This window comes from Tachysurus vachellii, chromosome 16 (genome assembly GCF_030014155.1).
Source record: "Tachysurus vachellii isolate PV-2020 chromosome 16, HZAU_Pvac_v1, whole genome shotgun sequence".
In the NCBI taxonomy this organism is placed as follows: domain Eukaryota; kingdom Metazoa; phylum Chordata; class Actinopteri; order Siluriformes; family Bagridae; genus Tachysurus; species Tachysurus vachellii.
Window position 1 is genome coordinate 22180683 of NC_083475.1, and position 20000 is coordinate 22200682.

Consider the following 20000-nt stretch of genomic DNA (forward strand, 5'->3'; position numbering starts at 1 on the left):
GCATAACTGCAGATCTGCAGCTCTGACATCACACCTAATGAAGACTCTTAGAGGCTCAACCTGGGTCACATGTGGACACACTTAGGAACTGCACTGGACCTCCTGCAGACTGTCTACAGCTTGCATGCAGAGTGCAGGATGCTGTTATCCAGCTGATTCACAAAGCTTACTATCACTTGCAGACAAAGGGGATGAAGCCTCCAACACCATCCACCCCACTGGGGAAGCTGTGTGCAATACAGGACACTGCCCTGGGGTCTGGATCACTGACCCCCTGAACTGCAGGCTACAGGATGAGAGGACTGTAAGCAGTATGGATGCTCCACAGGACAATGTTTTTCCTCCATTCCTACCCACCTCTCACACCTCTGATTCTGGAATGACAGAATCATCTCTGGTGATACTGGTAGTGTGGAGGGGTATTCTGAAGGATAAACAAGGAGCAATTCAGGAGCCTGATTAACACCTTTGTGGTTTTGTGTCAGATCAACCATCTTCACCTGAACACTAGCAAGAGAACCGTGGACTGTGGTGGACTTCCACGTGCTGGACCTCCTCACATGTCCCTGTTTGGAGGTGACTACTAGGAAGATCAGGATGATGTGTTGGAAAATAAAAAGAAATTCTTGTGGAATGTCACAACTTTTAAGGGAAAAGTTTAAGGTGGCCATTTTGGGTTGTGTTGTTCTGGAGACTCTGGTGTGACTCATCTCTGTAGATCTGAGCTTTGATCTGAAGCGTGGGATTCAGCGTTCAGGTTCTCTTTCACATGGCAACAGTTCAAATCGTACCAAAATGTGTTGTTCCAGAGTCTTGAGTTTGTCCTTTGTTTGTACACCTCAGACAGTTTTCAGCTTATGTTTAGACTCTGGAGAGCTCAGGCTGAGCACACAGTAATCTCTCTCTCTCTCTCTCTCTCTCTCTCTCTCTCTCTCTTTCTCTCTCTCTCCCTCTCTCTGCATGCTGGGAGCATTTGGGTGTGTGTAAGTAAGATATATATATACATACATTATATATATATATATAATGAAGTTACATGGGGTATGTGGTGGAAAGGGAACTTGATAATGAGTCATGGGACAAGAACTAGTGCAGGAGAAGCTATTTTAATCTCTGAAAATCTCGATATTAACATTTTTAAGATCAAAGAAATAGTTAAAGGTCGATTATTAGTAGTAAAGTTAGAGCATGAAGGTACTGTTTTTGTATTTGTTAATGTTTATGCTCCTTTTAATAGCGCAGAGCGACTGAGTTCCTTTTCAGAACTAAAGAATGTTATTGATAATTATGATGAAAGTGGAGGGGCACGTGGGCTTAGTGGTTAGCACGTTGGCCTCACACCTACAGGGTTGGGGGTTCGATTCCCGCCTCCACCTTGTGTGTGTGGAGTTTGCATGTTCTCCCCGTGCCTCGGGGGTTTCCTCCGGGTACTCCGGTTTCCTCCCCCGGTCCAAAGACATGCATGGTAGGTTGATTGGCATCTCTGGAAATTTGTCCGTAGTGTGTGATTGCGTGAGTGAATGAGAGTGTGTGTGTGTGTGTGTGCCCTGTGAGTGGTTGGCACTCCGTCCATCCTGCCTTGATGCCCGATGACGCCTGAGATAGGCACAGGCTCCCCGTGACCCGAGGTAGTTCGGATAAGCGGTAGAAGATGAGTGAATGAACTAATAGATGTCTGGAGAGTAGGAAATGAAAAAATAAAACAGTATATATGGTCAAAAGTAGTTGACAATAGACTTAGTGGTGCTCGACAGACTAGACAGGTTTTATCTAGAAAAAACATGGAACAGCAGGATGATTAACACTTTTATTTCACCGAGTGGTTTCTCAGACCATCAAAATCAAACTATTATTGGATTTTTAATGTTAAGTTGTTACAAGACTTTTTCTTTTTTAAAAATGTTAAATATTTCTGGAATATTTGGAGGTCAAAGAAGCTTCCTTTTGACAGTCTTAGCCAATAGTGGGATGTGGGAAAGGCTAACATTAAAATGTTTTGTCAAAACTATTCATTTCACTCATCTGCTATTGTTAAAACAGCTATTAATGCTTTGCAAAGAGACATCGAGGTTCTGGAAAGAGAGTTTGTAAATAACAATGAGTCTGTGCATCAGGACTAAAAAAGAAAAGCTCTCTTGCTTTTTACAAGCAAAAGGAGCACTGTTAAGAACAAGATACTGCTCCATCAGAGTTATGGATGCTCCCAGTGAGTTCAGTGGAAGTTATGCTAGTAATGAATGGAGGAAGTTATGCTAGTACGATGTATCACCTCCGTCACAGACTAGCGATGGAGTTCTGTGATTTAATCAGACCAGATCTATGCAAGGTTTTATGTTTTGGATGTAAGACACTTCCACCAGTTGTCGCAGAGCAGTTCTGTCTTTGCTCCCCAAAAAAAGGATACTTATGACCCTTAAATAACGATCTCTTTTAATGTATTGACACATTTTGGGTTCGGTTATGTTTTTATTTCATATTTACAATTGTTGTACACGGATGTGTATGTGTTGGTTAAGGCTGGGGGTGAGTTAAGTGCTCCAGTACCTGTCACAAGAGCAAGGACTGGTGGACGTGAGGGCCCGAGTTGCTGCCTTTAGTATACAAGCTGCATGGAGATTTCTGTACAATGAAGATGTAGTCTGGGAAAAGATCGCCAGCGTAGTCCTGAGGCAAGCGGGTGACTTGGGACTGGACAGACACCTTTTCCTGAGCTTATCTGTGCTCACTCCCTTCTACAGATCCATGCTGCAGTTTTTTAAAAATGGTGAACTGAACGAGAGGTAAAGAACCCTGAACTATGGGCCGCCGAGGAACTTCTGTTCTTTAGCCAGTTTATCCAAACAAGATTGCTGTCCTCTACAAGTATATGGCAGTGCTTGTTGAGGAACGGCATTGTGAAAACTGGGTCATCTGTTACAAGAAGAAGTGTGGAGAACAAATGAAGAACTCAAAGAGGTGACGTCTGGTGTCAAAACCAAAAGAAGAAATTTTCAACGCATTACCAGTGCCCCTTTTCCACCAAAAAGAACCGGGTGCTGGTTCACAGCTAGCACTGGTGCTGGTTCAAAGTTGGTTCCACTGGTGAACCTTCTAAGAACCAGTTTGCCTTTCCATCGGTTAGAGAGCATCACAGAGCCGAGTCTGACGTCACTGTATACGTGTCACGTGTCCCAGCAACGTTAGCGCAGCAGCGACAAACACAAACACAACATCAACAATGGCGGATGTTGCTTTACTGTTAATGCTCATGGCTTTGTGAACCTACATTAACACCCAAACGCAGCGAATCCAACGTGTACGTGCAGCTCCATGTAGTCTGTATAAACGGAGGTTGTAATGGAGAAAGTACATAACGTTATTTTATTATTAACACAGAAAAAAGTTAGCCTTAGCATGTAGCTACCTACTATCATGTGTGCTGATATTTGATCATATTGCGGTAAAGTAAAAGTGTATTAAACATTAGTATACTTAAGGTACATTATCAAATGCGCTAACAGTAGCCCCGCCCACAGCCCCGCCCCCAGCTCCTGACACAAGCGGTTCTTAAGTGTAGACCAGCAACGTTTTGGTGCTACATAAGAACCACTTTTCCTGGTTCAGAGCCGGTGCTTTGGCTGTCGAAAAAGAAAGGACTGGTTCTAAATTAGGCTCCGAACCAGCACTCAAACTGCCTCGGTGGAAAAGGGGCACAAGTGGCCACAGAGCTTACACGGGTCAGCGACATGACAACCCTCAGGACACAGGGAACAAAATGGGTTTCCCAGAAATAAGAGTTTCTCCAGCATTAGGAGAAGAAGAGGAAGTCGCAAATTCCATCTTGACAAGAGTTCTCTGATGGAGTGTTTATTGGAGGAGTCAAATACAGCTGTGCAACAAGAAGGAAGAAGTGTTTGTTAAACCATCTGATTGGAACACAACACTAGTAGTGTGGAAAACACACACATAAAGGCTTGCATCTTAGCTCTGTTGACTCTAAAATAACGTTCAAACGACTCGTAGCAGAAACGTTAAAGATCGAATTTGCTTTTTAAAAGCTGACAAATAATTTATTGGGTTTTTCTGAAGTTTGGTCTGTTAACGAGACTATATGTATTGTACACGATGATGAGCTTGTTTTTAAGTTCTGAAAGTTTTTCACATTAAATTATTTGTTTTTATTTTACTTATTATCATGTCTTATTTTTATAGATGTATTTATTTATTTATTTGTTTGTTTGTTTATTTATTTTTATTCCCCCGGCTTTTTTAATGCAAAAGATGGAATGATGTAAAAAAGAAAACAAGAAAGATTTACACCAAAAGCACCAAGTTCTGAAAGAGGTGTGAGTAATCTGTGCCCTGTTGTAACTCTACCACACACACACACACACACACACACACACACACACAGACACACTCCTGTTCTCCACACACACCCCTGTGTGCTACACACACACCTGTGCTCCACACACATATACACAGTGTTGCACACACACACACACACACAACTGAACTACACAATGTGTCTCGTATTTTTGTATGACTGACAATCCTACAGTTTAGCTCGTTTAGTTTAAGGATAAACATCCAGCTAGCTGCTCAGCTCCTACTGAATTATTTGTAAAAGCTATGAGTGATTAGCGGGATGTCAGACATCAGATAATGAAGCGGTAGAGAGATAGATAGAGCAAGAAGAAGAATAAAAAATAAATAAAAGTGCCTAAAGCAGAAAGAACAAACAGGACTGCGTGTTTTGATGGAGCATCAATCACCAAGCCTGACTCAGCTGAGCGCTAGCTATCAGCAGGAACACGCCTGTTAGCGGCTACGATTCAAAAAACCCTGATTAGAGTGTTTAATGGGCTTAATTAGCTTCTCCTTCACACACACACACGCACACACACACACACACACACACACACACACACACACACACACACACCCTAGTCAGTCAGTCCTTGCTAGCAACTTCAAAAGTACTGAATCTAGATGCTTTTGTAGATGGAACTTCACGATTTAAATTTAAATACTGAATTAGAGTTTGATTGTGTTGAATCTACTAAATTATTTTTTATTCATGTTAATGGTTATATTTTGTTTGTTGCATTTTTTTAAATAAAATGTGTTACTGTTTTTATTTAAAACCAGAAGTCATTCCCCTGATTAGATTAGCATTAGCTACATTAGCATGCTAGCATACTGAGTATGACTGTGTTACTATCTAAAGCCTGATGCTAGTGAGTACATTTTACAAAACTAGCATAATAAAGTCATACTGAACGACTGAAGATAGAGAGGCGAGGGCAAAACTCTCTCTCTCCCTCTCTCTCTCTCTCTCTCCTGTCTCAGTACAATAGAGAGTAAGTGAGAGACGAGTGCGGCGTCCATTCCTCACTTTAACCCAGTTAAAGGTGAATTGCTTTGTTTTGCGTCTGTTTTTCAGAGGAATGAATCAGGACAAGAGCTTCTCCTGCATCTCTCTCTCTCTCTCTCTCTCTCTCTCTCTCTCTCTCTCTCTCTCTCAGCTCTCACCGCTCGGCCGTTTTGGATATGTCACATCCAATAACGATGAAAAATTGGCTCCCTTTTCTCCGGAGTCTGAGCTTCGAGTCTCAACGCGTCACACAAAAGTGGCATTTTAATGGGGCTAGAATGGCCAAGTGCACTGCGGGAAACACCTGAAGAAACCTAACACACACACACACACACACACAGACACACAAACACACAGACACACACATATACTTCAGCCTCTTAGATCACAGTGTTGTGATGTCATCAATGTAAGAACACATTTTTTAACCCTCATGTTCCCGTGTCCTCAGGTTCTTCTCACACTGCACTCATCTGCTGACCCCACAGTGTTGGTCACTCATTTATGTTCATCTTACATCATCACAAACTCTCAATGACAACACAAAACAACACAACTCAACTCACTCTTTTTCCTCACAGCGTTCCCTGAACATGATACACATGTTGTTGGAAACTAATGATGTCATCAATTGCTAAAATAACTGTGCAGGTTACGTCACTTCTTGAATGAGTTCAGACCCGAATACGAGCTGCATTCACATTCATGGGAATCACAGTCCAGTGCAACTGAACACAACATGACCCCACATTCCCAGTGTTTCCATGACCCCACATTCCCAGTGTTTCCATGACCCCACATTCCCAGTGTTTATATGACCCCACATTCCCAGTGTTTCCATGACCCCACATTCCCAGTGTTTATATGACCCCACATTCCCAGTGTTTCCATGACCCCACATTCCCAGTGTTTATATGACCCCACATTCCCAGTGTTTATATGACCCCACATTCCCAGTGTTTATATGACCCCACATTCCCAGTGTTTCCATGACCCCACATTCCCAGTGTTTCCATGACCCCACATTCCCAGTGTTTATATGACCCCACATTCCCAGTGTTTATATGACCCCACATTCCCAGTGTTTATATGACCCCACATTCCCAGTGTTTATATGACCCCACATTCCCAGTGTTCCCATGACCCCACATTCCCAGTGTTCCCATGACCCCACATTCCCACTGTTCCCATGACCCCACATTCCCAGTGTTCCCATGACTCCACATTCCCAGTGTTCCCATGACTCCACATTCCCAGTGTTCCCATGACTCCACATTCCCAGTGTTTATATGACCCCACATTCCCAGTGTTCCCATGACCCCACATTCCCAGTGTTCCCATGACCCCACATTCCCAGTGTTCCCATGACTCCACATTCCCAGTGTTTATATGACCCCACATTCCCAGTGTTTATATGACTTCACATTTATTTAATTTCTCCTCACTTTACATTTTCTCTGAACATCCTTTAATTTTTCTACCTCTTCTCTCTTTCTATAAAACACTATATGTTTCCAGGTCCCTCCCTCCAGAGTGTTTTAGCTCACCATTCCTGTCTCCTAATAGTCAGCTCGTAGCGACTTACAGCGACTTCTCATAGAGTCAAATTAGAGTTTAACTTGTTACAAATACAAGATTCAAAGAGCATTTAACAAAATGTCCTCGCCACATTTATTTCCCATCGAGCACCAGGGCTGAAATGCATTCTGTCTGGAGCTTGTCATATTTCAGCTCGGCGTGTTTGTATCTTTGCAGGAAGACGAGATCAATATTTCATTAGTGAAACTCTTCAACGCATGAAGGAGAGACGAGACGCTCCAACTCGCAAATCTGCTTATTTTCCTCTCTCTCCCGAGACAGCGTACACATTATGGGTATGTGTTTTTGACAAAGGATGGAGAAAAGGTGTGTGTGTGTGTGTGTGTTTGTGTGTGTTAAGAGAAAACAAAATTGCCTTGATGTACTGAATGAACACACTTATATAAATATATATCAGTGTAGTGGAATAGGTATTGATTTCCCACTGGGCTGTGCATGTTGTTTGCTCTGAGTGTGTGTGTGCGCGCGCGTGTGTGTGTGTGTGTGTGTGTGTGTGTGTGTCATAACCGAGTGGCGGCCAAAGCGAGGATGAAAGCTGTGCAGGTGTTGGACAATGAATGGCTGAGGCAACTCTCCAGCCTTTGGCATTTCTAATGAATCTGTGTGTGTGTGTGTGTGTGTGTGCGTGCATGCATGTGTGTGTGGAGTCTTTGAAGCCATAGAACAGAGACTAACCTTTAACTCAATGGTGTGTGCCGCTGGAATTCCCTCTCGCTCCAATCGATGGCAAGTTGTGCTTCTGATCTGGAAGACATAGAGCAGAGGTTAAAACACCTTCAGTCTTGTGGCCCAAACCACACTGTGTTCACTATGTAGTGTTCACTACATCAGGCCATTGCACTCATATAAATAAATAAATAAATAAATAAATAAATAAATAAATAAATAAATAAATGAACAGTTATGAGATCACCTACATTTTCATATCATATGTTATAATAAAATTCCAGACTTAGTGAGCTCAGACTCTGATGTTCAGGGTGTTGAGGAGACTCCTGCTCCAGTTCATCCCAAAGGTGTTCAGTGGTGTTGAGTCAGAGTCAGGGCTCTGTGTAGGACACTTGAGTTCTTAACTCCTACCTTCACCTCCACACCATGTCTTCATGGAGCTGCTTTGTGCACAGGTACATTGCCATGATGGAGCAGGATTTGGACTCTTAGTTCTACTGAAGGAAACTGTAAAGTTACACACAGAGACGTTCAGGACAACTGTGTGACTCAGAGATGATGGGAACAGTTTGGAGAAGAAGTGCATGTGTGCATGATTGACAGAGTGCACATACTTTTGGTCATATAGTGTAAGTGTTCCCTGTTCCAATAGATCTATTTCCTAGTGCACAATCCTCCCTATTTCCACGAATCCCTAAATGTTTATTGTCTACTTTGTTCTATTTCTGGTTCCTCAAGACTCTCCTCTATCTTGGTTCCTCTGGAGTTCTCTAGAGTTCCTCTGGTGGTTTAGAACACAGCCTATGAGCCCATGAGCTAATGTGTGATTAACTATCTGATGAATATTGACCAGGAATTAATAAGAACTTAAATGATGTTTAAATCAGAAGAATTTAAAACAGAACATGATGAATCATGAAGTCCTGAGGCTCTGAAAGCCTTTGGTCTTTGCTCAGAGTAAAGATTTCCCCTTGTGATCATCAACTCCAAACACAAGCATCAAAAGAAAACACCCAGAAGAACCCATGTCATTTCCTTCTGTTGGTTTTTCCATCAGCTCTGTAATCTCCATCTGTCTCTCTGTCTGTGTTATAGAGAGCAGGAGAATATCGAGTGTTTTCGTGGATATGGAGACACTTTCTGTAGTCACAGTTTAAGTCCAGGTCAGAGGTCAGAAATTGATAATCAGTATCTTTACATGTTGATGTAGAGCTCCACCTTTGCTGAGTTCTGCACTGGAGAGAACGCGTGTCGTTCTTTAAACTGCTTGGGGTTGGGGGTGAGAACATCTCTTCTGTATTACACCACCCTGTTGTAACTGCACACACACACACTGGTGTATTTTATTCCTCACATATTATCTCTGCCCCGGACTTAAAGGCAGAGTTTCAGCTTTCATATGTGACCAAATATCAACATAATGAAAGCCAGAAAGGTTCTAATTTTTATTGGACTCAGATCAGCACCCTGAGCCTCTTTGAGATGTTCTGATCCTGAGATTTCAAACCAGCTCCTATCACAACCTGGAAATCTTCCTCATACACACAACGCTCTGTGCTGCAAATGAAAAATGAGAATATGAAAGGGGTTATCGATAAACACTGGAGGAGAGAAGAAGAAGAGAATGAGAGAGGGTTTATTTTCCTTTGTGGCTTTGATGCACAGATTAAAAGCTATTGCTTTCTCCTGACAGGTGTGGAAGTGGAAAAAATCCTAGACAGGCGATTTATTTTCCCGCATATGAAAAACTCAGCGTTTTATAAATGACTGTGAGCCACAGTGCCACAGCAGATAACCCTGAGAGCGAGAGCATAAGGGACGATAAGGCAGAGCACATAACGGCTGCTATGGTCCTGAAGTCATGATCCTGTCTGTGACTAATATCACATGCTAAATAATATCTAATATATCTGCAGATCCTTGGAGCACTAGACTCCACACCATGATAACAACCTAACAACTGCAGCTCTGATCTACTGGACATCAACACATGAAAGCTCCCTGAGATGATATGAGCAAGGAGCATTGAGAGAAACCAGACTATATGGTCAAAAAGTGCAACCAAGAGATTCGTTTTAAGTTTAACATGAAATCTGTTCACTGACTGTTGTGGTTTATCACTGAACACCTACAAGTGATGACGCTCCAACCAGAAGAAGGGCATCAGGATGGCTGGGGAAGGTCCGGAGAGCAGAAGCCGTCAGGAACACTAGAGGAACTGCAGTCGGACTGCTTAGAGATCAGTGAGGGAATATTTGGAATCTGAAAGCACTAGGATCAGGAAGTGTGATCTGATTGGCATGTCAGTAGTCATGGTGACTGAAAATGCATTGCTATTGGTTACACTGTGATGAGGGGCGTGGTCTGATTGCAGTGGAAACTTTCTAATCAGTCTGTTCAGTTACAGAGTTCAGATTCAGACAGTGGCATTAGGGGCGGGACTGTTGTTTCATTGGTCAAAGCCATGTTTGTGCAGGTACCAATGATAAACAGAGACCATTTTTGGACCTTGTTTGCAGTGTCTAATGTGTCCAGTTGTTTTCCATTCATCAGGCTCATCACTTGTCCCCAGACATCAGTACATTCAGAGTGTGTTGTGTTTAACACTGGCTCTAGTTACTCTAAAGCTCCTGATGTGGTGATTGGCTGGCGTCCAGAGCGTCCAGCTGCTTTGGCATGCAAGCAAATCCCAAAGAACATGGAGCTTTAGGAGTGCTTATCAATGGAGCGCTGAGCTGTTTACCAGCCAAGACTCCTGAAACAAACGGTGTGAAATTGGTGGCCATTCGACACCACATCCCGTCTCTGTTGCCAGCTAATCAGCTTCCGCTGGTGGTGTGTGAGTGTGTGAAGGCCAAACATGATTCAGCACCAGGTTCTCCTTTCATGACCAGCCATGGCACTTATCCCTCATTCCCCATTTTCTCGCGTCAGTTGTTCCCTCGCCTTGTTTTTTCTCTCATCCATCAGAACAGCTCTGTAAGATACACTTCCAAAATTCAGAGTTACCAAGAACAGTCTCAATTTCATCAACTCTCCTGAAACTGAAATCAAAAGCACGTCATTCGCAGGGATTTTCACATGGTTGGAAAGGACTGACACCAAACACACCAGTATGTTCATGATCAGAATCAGCACTTCCTTTAGCTTAACGACTCGTACTGTACATTAACACATATATGACTAATCTCATGGCAGCGTTCTTCATCTTATGTGTCTGTGCATGTGATCAGCTCCTGTTTCATCATTTCATCTTCTACCGCCTATCCGAACTACCTCGGGTCACGGGGAGCCTGTGCCTATCTCAGGCGTCATTGGGCATCAAGGCAGGATACACCCTGGATGGAGTGCCAACTCATCACAGGGCACACACACACACACACACACTCATTCACTCACACACTCACACACTACGGACAATTTTCCAGAGATGCCAATAAACCTACCATGCATGTCTTTGGACCGGGGGAGGAAACCGGAGTACCCGGAGGAAACCCCCGAGGCACGGGGAGAACATGCAAACTCCACACACACAAGGCAGAGGCGGGAATCGAACCCCCAACCCTGGAGGTGTGAGGCGAACGTGCTAACCACTAAGACACCGTGACCCCCTTCAGCTTCTGTTTACTTTCACCAAAAGTGTCTGAGACTGCTGAGTTACTCCTGCTGGATATATCCTAACCCTATATCCCAAATTTGTTCCATTCATTTTATATTAGCTGCTAAATAACAATAATAAACAGTTGAAGTGTGCTCACGGATTCACAAAAAGCATCAATCTTTATATTTTTGTAGAAGATGAATTTAATTCAGTTCCCTTTTCAGCTTGAGGAACAATCAGAAGGCTTGTATACAAATGACCTATGACCCGGAGTCATGTATGCGCTGATATTATAACCAAATTAACCATGTTATAAAGTTATTACTCTCTTCAACACATCGTGACTTTCTTCCTTTTAACGATCGACGAAAGCGACAGCCGAGACACAGACATGTCTGCTGGTGTGTCAAACTAAGTCTCCTGCGTGGAGTTTAAACGGTTTTTATACAAAGAGCGAGTGTTGAACCGGAAAGCATTCGGAAACTGAGTCTTATTTGTACTGAGAATGCAGTGAAGTGTTTAGTTACATCCCAAATCTTCTTTCTCCAATGTGTAGCATTTAGTTTGAACTATTCAAAATGGCTGACATGCTAAAGAGCGAGGCTGCTCTGCCCTGGGCTGAGGGAGGGAGATAGGATAGAAAGGTTTATTTCAGTAATGTAGTAGCTGTAAATAGCTAATAACGTCTCACACTAATAACGAGTGCATCAAGACACAAGTGCATCAATGACATCTGTGCATCTGATGACAACAACAAAGTGTACGCAGACAAGCTAATTAGCTAGTTAGCTCTGAGGCTAACACAGAACAGGTGAACACAATCGGGTAGTAAACCACTGACAGGACAAAGGCATGAACAGAAACCAAAACTCAAGCACATGGTGGCACCAGATCTAAAGTAATGTCTTCTCCAGTCACATAAAACAGGCAATTTATTAGTAAAGTTCAGAAAAAGACAAAAGGATGATTTCCTCCATCCTTTACTTAAAGCAGGACCATGTTACAAAGCAACAGCCCTTAAACATCTAAAGCATCCTTGAGGAACACTTTTGTTCTTGTTAAATAATGCCACTCATCTCTTTGTCTAGAAGATCTACGAGGACCTCAGCCAAGAACCCAGCGTTGTCTTTTGGGATTTGAACTCATAACCTTTACATTATTAATGCTCGGTCTTTACAGCCATCATCCCTGATTCAGGGAAGCAGCTGTGTAAAGAGACTCCAGTTCATAAGGAACAACCTTCAAGGCCAGTGTGTGAGATCTTTGCAGCCAGTCTCAGTGTAGGAGGAAACAAAGCTGTTTGATCTGTAAGTCAAACTCAGGGTGAAGAATTCACGGTCAAAGTGTACGTAGCTGATCCCTATTATTCCCTGATCCATTATTTAAACGCAAGATACTTCAACAGAGCCATTGTTTATCTGTGGGAGAAATCCTGCTATGAAATATTGATTTCTGTAGAGCTCACATCTTCTGTGGGCGTTATGAAGCGTGTGCTGATTCCTCATCGTCGTTTATCCTCAGCACACAGCCGAGGTGTCACACAGACAGACAGAATAAAGAGAGACAGATTGTCTCCATCACACATTTGTTTTGTTTTTTTTATTCAATTTCTCTCATTTTGCATCTTCAATTAATCTTAGAGACAAATGTAGAGTCCGTGTGTCCTCCCAAACAACGAAAACGCTCCAGCCAGTTTCATGAACACATGCTGATAAGCTTCGAAATTGAGTTTGTATTTTTTTATTTTTTTACAAAGTGAAGCCTGCTGAGCCTTTTAATAGGTGAATGGAAGACAAATGAGGACTGCTAGCTGTCGTTTATTGTTCCGAGTCCAAATCCCTTTCTCTGTTTCAGCATAAACACACATCAGGTTACAGCACGATCTCACCGTCTGACTTAATAACACAACTAAATATCACAAGTATATTTATAAATGTAAGTTAAATTCCATACAAATGTCAAACCTCAGGATAATAAAATATAGGTTTAAATTAGGTGGGAGAGTACTGAGTGAGACAGGTGGGTGAGTACTGAGTGAGACAGGTGGGTGAGTACTGAGTGAGACAGGTTGGTTAGTACTGAGTGAGACAGGTGGGTGAGTACTGAGTGAGACAGGAGGGTGAGTACTGAGTGAGACAGGAGGGTGAGTACTGAGTGAGACAGGAGGGTGAGTACTGAGTGAGACAGGAGGGTGAGTACTGAGTGAGACAGGAGGGTGAGTACTGAGTGAGACAGGAGGGTGAGTACTGAGTGAGACAGGTGGGTGAGTACTGAGTGAGACAGGAGGGTGAGTACTGAGTGAGACAGGAGGGTGAGTACTGAGTGAGACAGGAGGGTGAGTACTGAGTGAGACAGGAGGGTGAGTACTGAGTGAGACAGGTGGGTGAGTACTGAGTGAGACAGGTGGGTGAGTATTGAGTGAGACAGGTGGGTGAGTACTGAGTGAGACAGGTGGGTGAGTATTGAGTGAGACAGGTGGGTGAGTACTGAGTGAGACAGGTGGGTGAGTACTGAGTGAGACAGGAGGGTGAGTACTGAGTGAGACAGGTGGGTGAGTACTGAGTGAGACAGGTGGGTGAGTATTGAGTGAGACAGGTGGGTGAGTACTGAGTGAGACAGGTGGGTGAGTACTGAGTGAGACAGGTGGGTGAGTATGGAGTGAGACAAGTGGGTGAGTACTGAGTGAGACAGGTGGGTGAGTACTGAGTGAGACAGGAGGGTGAGTACTGAGTGAGACAGGTGGGTGAGTACTGAGTGAGACAGGTGGGTGAGTACTGAGTGAGACAGGTGGGTGAGTATTGAGTGAGACAGGTGGGTGAGTACTGAGTGAGACAGGAGGGTGAGTACTGAGTGAGACAGGTGGGTGAGTACTGAGTGAGACAGGTGGGTGAGTACTGAGTGAGACAGGTGGGTGAGTACTGAGTGAGACAGGAGGGTGAGTACTGAGTGAGACAGGAGGGTGAGTACTGAGTGAGACAGTGAGACAGGTGGGTGAGTACTGAGTGAGACAGGTGGGTGAGTATTGAGTGAGACAGGTGGGTGAGTACTGAGTGAGACAGGTGGGTGAGTACTGAGTGAGACAGGTGGGTGAGTACTGAGTGAGACAGGAGGGTGAGTACTGAGTGAGACAGGTGGGTGAGTACTGAGTGAGACAGGTGGGTGAGTACTGAGTGAGACAGGTGGGTGAGTATTGAGTGAGACAGGTGGGTGAGTACTGAGTGAGACAGGTGGGTGAGTACTGAGTGAGACAGGTGGGTGAGTACAGAGTGAGACAGGTGGGTGAGTACAGAGTGAGACAAGTGGGTGAGTACTGAGTGAGACAGGTGGGTGAGTACTGAGTGAGACAGGTGGGTGAGTACTGAGTGAGACAGGAGGGTGAGTACTGAGTGAGACAGGAGGGTGAGTACTGAGTGAGACAGGTGGGTGAGTACTGAGTGAGACAGGTGGGTGAGTACTGAGTGAGACAGGAGGGTGAGTACTGAGTGAGACAGGTGGGTGAGACGGATAGATGATACATTATGTTTTTTTTTTTTTGAGACCGGGACCGATTGGTGAAGGGTGTGTCATGTGGTGGGGGAGATGTGGTGGGTGTGCATTTCAGTGAGGGGAGATGGGCGTGTCTCTGACTGGGGCAGACAGGTGTTTATTTCAAGAGCAGGATATGGGTGTGTCTTTGAGAGGGGGAGATGGGCGTGTCTTTGAGAGGGGGAGATTGGCGTGTCTTTGAAGGGGAAGATGGGTGTGTCTTTGTGAAAAGGAGATGGGCGTGTCTTTGTGAAAAGGAGATGGGCGTGTCTTTGTGAAAAGGAGATGGGCGTGTCTCTGGCAGTGGTTAAGTGTTGGGAATGCTGTGTCTTAGTGTCTCCACTTTTCTTTCTCTGTTTCTCTTTGTATCTCTGTCTGTCTCTCTTCTCTTTTGCTGCCTCTATAAACACTCACACGTCTGTGTTTATTTGCACTCTTGCCTTAGTGCTGAAAGATCTCTGCACTTCTTCATCATCTTCAGTCTGTGAGGAGGAGGGAGAGTAAACACTGCTCTCGTCTTCATCTTAGTAATCCTGTTTACACACAGGACACACCACCTCTGGAGGACAGCACACTGTGTCTCAGAGTCACAGGGGAACCCACACCGTCTACCTTCATTTCCTGCTCATTCTCTCTATCTCCAATGACCTCAATTGTGCTCCATCAGCCGAGACCTGATTGGTGACCAGTGTTTGTTTGTCTAGTTTTGCATTGGAGCCAAAAGGCTAAAGTAGCAAACATGAAATAGACGCCGAAGCCCAACTGCTTCTTCACTGATGACACACACACACACACTGATGTGGTCTAGGACTCAGGTCCTGTAATATAGATGAAATTTAGTGAGGGGAGATGGGCGTGTCTCTGACTGGGGCAGACAGGTGTTTATTTTGAGAAGAGGAGATGGGCGTGTCTCTGACTGGGGCAGACAGGTGTTTATTTTGAGAAGAGGAGATGGGCGTGTCTCTGACTGGGGCAGACAGGTGTTTATTTTGAGAAGAGGAGATGGGCGTGTCTCTGACTGGGGCAGACAGGTGTTTATTTTGAGAAGAGGAGATGGGCGTGTCTCTGACTGGGGCAGACAGGTGTTTATTTTGAGAAGAGGAGATGGGCGTGTCTCTGACTGGGGCAGACAGGTGTTTATTTTGAGAGGTCAAGATGGGTGCATCTCCAAGTGAGAGGAACATGGGTGTTTATTTTGAGAAGAAGAGAAGGGCGTGTCTTTGAGAGGGGGAGATGGGTGTGTCTTTGAAAAGAGGGCTATTTTGGAGTGGTTGGTGTAAGGCGGTGCTTGATGGTGAGCGTTAGTGTTTAAGTGACTAAACATAAAGTTTAATGTTGATGGTGAAATATTTTGTTTTTGATGAAGAACGTTGGTGTTTGATGGAGTTTGGTGGTGAATGTTAGTGCTTTAAGTGTCAAAGATGTATAATGTTTAAGGCAATTGTCAGTGTTTGGTGTTGAGAATGTTGTGTAAGGTGTTAAATGTTTGTGTTTGGTAGTATTTAATGATGAATGTTGCATTTAGGAGTTTAATAGTGAATGTTTGTCTTAGATGTTGAACGTTGGTGTTTGATGTTGTATGTATTTAAGTGTCTAAAGATAAACGGTAGTGTCATTGGTAAATATGGTGGTAGCTGGAGAATGTTGGTGTTTGTAAATATTAGTGTTCTGAGAACGCTGAATGTTGTAGTATAGCTGTGTCATAATGTTATTAGAGTTGGCTTTGGATTAAAGGAAGCAACCTTAGAAATAGTGTTAAATAATGAACAGAATGTGTTTATGTACGATGAGATGAACTGAACCTGGATCAAGGCTGATTACTGAGTGCTTCAAATTCAAACATACAGTACAGAAGGACAGTGAAAAACACTGAAGAGTGTTTGGACCGAAGAACAGATGGAGACGATGAATGAGGCTCCTTTTGAGACGAAAGGTTTCTGTGATGTTGCGCGGGCGAGAATTGTTTTGTGCTTTTAATTGGCTCGATGTGTAAAGCACAAACTTTAAACCTCCACTCAGAATTGCAAATCACTAACCACTTTGATGTCTTTGTCAAGACTTTATGACTAAGGAAAAATAAAAGCTTTGTCTCAATGCTGGCAAGTTTTCTTATTAGTGCTCGCTCTAATAAGTTAGGTTAGTTAAACTTTAAAGATCACATGGTCAGAACTACTGCAGCACAAAATGTAAATTAGAAAGGAAATAACTTTAATAATTGGCCAATTAGCATACGAGATTATTGCTGTAGTTAAATGAACACAGTGAAATCTTTACAGAGGACACAAAGGCACTGAATATATCTGACCTCTAGTTAGATCAGTTGGCTTTAAATTCATATATTAGATTTGAACAAACTCATCTGCATCTTACATTCATTAACATCCTCCTCAGAGTGCATTATGGGATATAACAGTTTCATATGAACACCATCAAAGACTTCTTTGCATTTCTAGCATTTGGGGCGTTTTGTAAAATGGCCGACCCTTTAATTAGAACACTATCTATACACGTACTTGGGTTTGGATCGGAGCCAAAACTTATTCACACGCATCAGCCTACGCCATCAGCTCAATGCAAAAGCTCAAAGAGAGAAAGAAAAAACATATTCAATGCAGGAAGAACTCAGGAGTGAAAGACGAGTGAAAAATGAAAGGATAAAATTGAGATTTGAAATGTCAGGGTTCTGAAGGTGCTCAATCTTATTAAAGTGCAGTTTGTCATTCAAACATGTAAAATAACTTTCCTCGTGAGTCAGTCAGAGTTTAATGTCACATTATTCTAGTCATGAAAAAACACCACCCGATCACAGACAGTCGGGGGCTCCATCCCTGAGCACATGGAAAGAGTGGGTTAAACAAGTTTTTTAACACTACTAAAGTTTAATATAGTTACTGGTGGACACTGGAAACTAGGGGACAGGGAAAGAGGACAATATTCATAAATGGGACGATGCAAAGCCTTAAACAGTCAAAAATAAGGAAATTTAAAAATAGTGAAACCGCTGGACCAGAACAGGAATTTAGGAAACGGAGACTTAAGAAATTTGTGAATTATAGGAAAGTGAACAATGAGGAGTAGCGAAAGATGAGGAATAGAGGAGAGAACGTACTGACGAAAAGTGGGGACTAGAGAATAATCATGACTAGAGGACAGGTGGAACTAAAGGACAGTGGGGACTAGAGAACACTGGGGGCCTGAGGACAGTGGGGGTCTGAGGACAGTGGGGACTAGAGGACAGTGCGGACTAGAGGACAGTGCGGACTAGAGGACAGTGCGGACTAGAGGACAGTGGGGACTAGAGGACAATGGGGACTAGAGGACAGTGGGGACTAGAGAACATCTCTCTCATGTGAAAAGGAGACTAATGGGCTGTTATATAAAATAACACAATTAACCATTCCTGAGTTTCCTGTGTGTGTGTGTGTGTGTGTGTGTGTGTGTGTGAGAGAGAGAGAGAGAGCGAGAGAGAAAGAGTGGGGCTGTAAATAGGATTGGAAGGCCAGTTGTAAGTGGGCCACATGTCACCAGGGATCTCAGATGTCAAACATGTGTAAACTTTGTGTGTTTATGTGGACATGTGTGTGTATGTGTGTGTTTATGCGGACATGTTTGTGTACGTGTGTGTTTATGTGGACATGTGTGTATATGTGTGTGTTTATGTGGACATGTGTGTGTACGTGTGTGTTTATGTGGACATGTGTGTATGTGTGTGTTTACTGTATGTGGACATGTGTGTGTACGTGTGTGTTTATGTGGACATTTTGTGTGTATGTGTGTGTTTATGTGGACAAGTGTGTGTATGTGTGTTTTATGTGGAAATGTGTGTGTACGTGTGTGTTTATGTGGACATATGTGTGTATGTGTATGTTTATGTGGACATGTGTGTGTATGTGTGTGTTTATGTGGACATGTGTGTGTATGTGTGTTTATGTGGAAATGTGTGTGTATGTGTGTGTTTATGTGGACATGTGTGTGTATGTGTGTGTTTATGTGGACATGTGTGTGTATGTGTGTGTTTATGTGGACATGTGTGTGTATGTGTGTTTATGTGGACATGTGTGTGTACGTGTGTGTTTATGTGGACATGTGTGTGTACGTGTATGTTTATGTGGACATGTGTGTATGTGTGTGTTTATGTGGACATGTGTGTGTATGTGTGTGTTTATGTGGACATGTGTGTGTATGTTTATGTGGACATGTGTATGTATGTGTGTGTTTATGTGGACATGTGTGTGTATGTGTGTGTTTATGTGTACGTGTGTGTACGTGTGTGTTTATGTGGACATATGTGTGTATGTGTGTGTTTATGTGGACATGTGTGTGTACGTGTGTGTTTATGTGGACATATGTGTGCATGTGTGTGTTTATGTGGACATGTGTGTGTACGTGTGTGTTTATGTGGACATGTGTGTGTATGTGTGTGTTTATGTGGACATGTGTGTGTATGTGTGCAAAGGCTGGTTGGCAAAACTAGGTTGGCAACTATTCCAACTAGGTCAGAGATCTCCATGGCAACAATTTGCCATAGTGATGGTTAATTGTTGCTAATTGTGTTACTACACACTTCAATTCACACAGTAACACACACTAACACAGTAATACACTAACACGCTAAAACAATGTAACACACTAACACACTGAAACACACTAATACACTGTAACACACTAACACACACGAACACACTAACACAATAATACACTGAAATACACAAAACACTCTGTAACACTGATAATGCACTGTAACACACACTAACACACATTAACACACTGTAACACAAACACACACTGACACACACTAATACACTGTAACACTAACACACTGTAACACTAATACAATAACAGTAACACACTAATAATACACTGTAACTCACTAATAATACACTGACACACACTAATACACTGTAACACTAACACACTGTAACACTAATACAATAACAGTAACACACTAATAATACACTGTAACTCACTAATAATACACTGATACACACTAATACACTGTAACACTAACACACTGTAACACTAATACAATAACAGTAACACACTAATAATACACTGTAACTCACTAATAATACACTGTAACACACTAATACACTGTAACACTAACACACTGTAACAGTAACACACTAATACACTGTAACACTAACACTCTGTAACACCAATACACCAACAGTATCACACTAATAATACACTGTAACTCACTAATAATACACTGTAACACACTAATAATACACTGTAACACTAACACACTGT

General features: G+C 42.9%; 1 protein-coding gene across 1 annotated transcript in view; it reads right to left on the minus strand.

The window, feature by feature from the left end:
- Window positions 1-20000, minus strand: part of syt1a (synaptotagmin Ia) — a 205340-nt gene that overhangs the window by 88997 nt on the left and 96343 nt on the right. Inside the window, exon 3 of the mRNA XM_060889779.1 lies at window positions 7631-7699. The gene's annotated coding sequence lies outside the window, so the exon portion shown is untranslated. The remainder of the gene's footprint in view (window positions 1-7630; window positions 7700-20000) is intronic.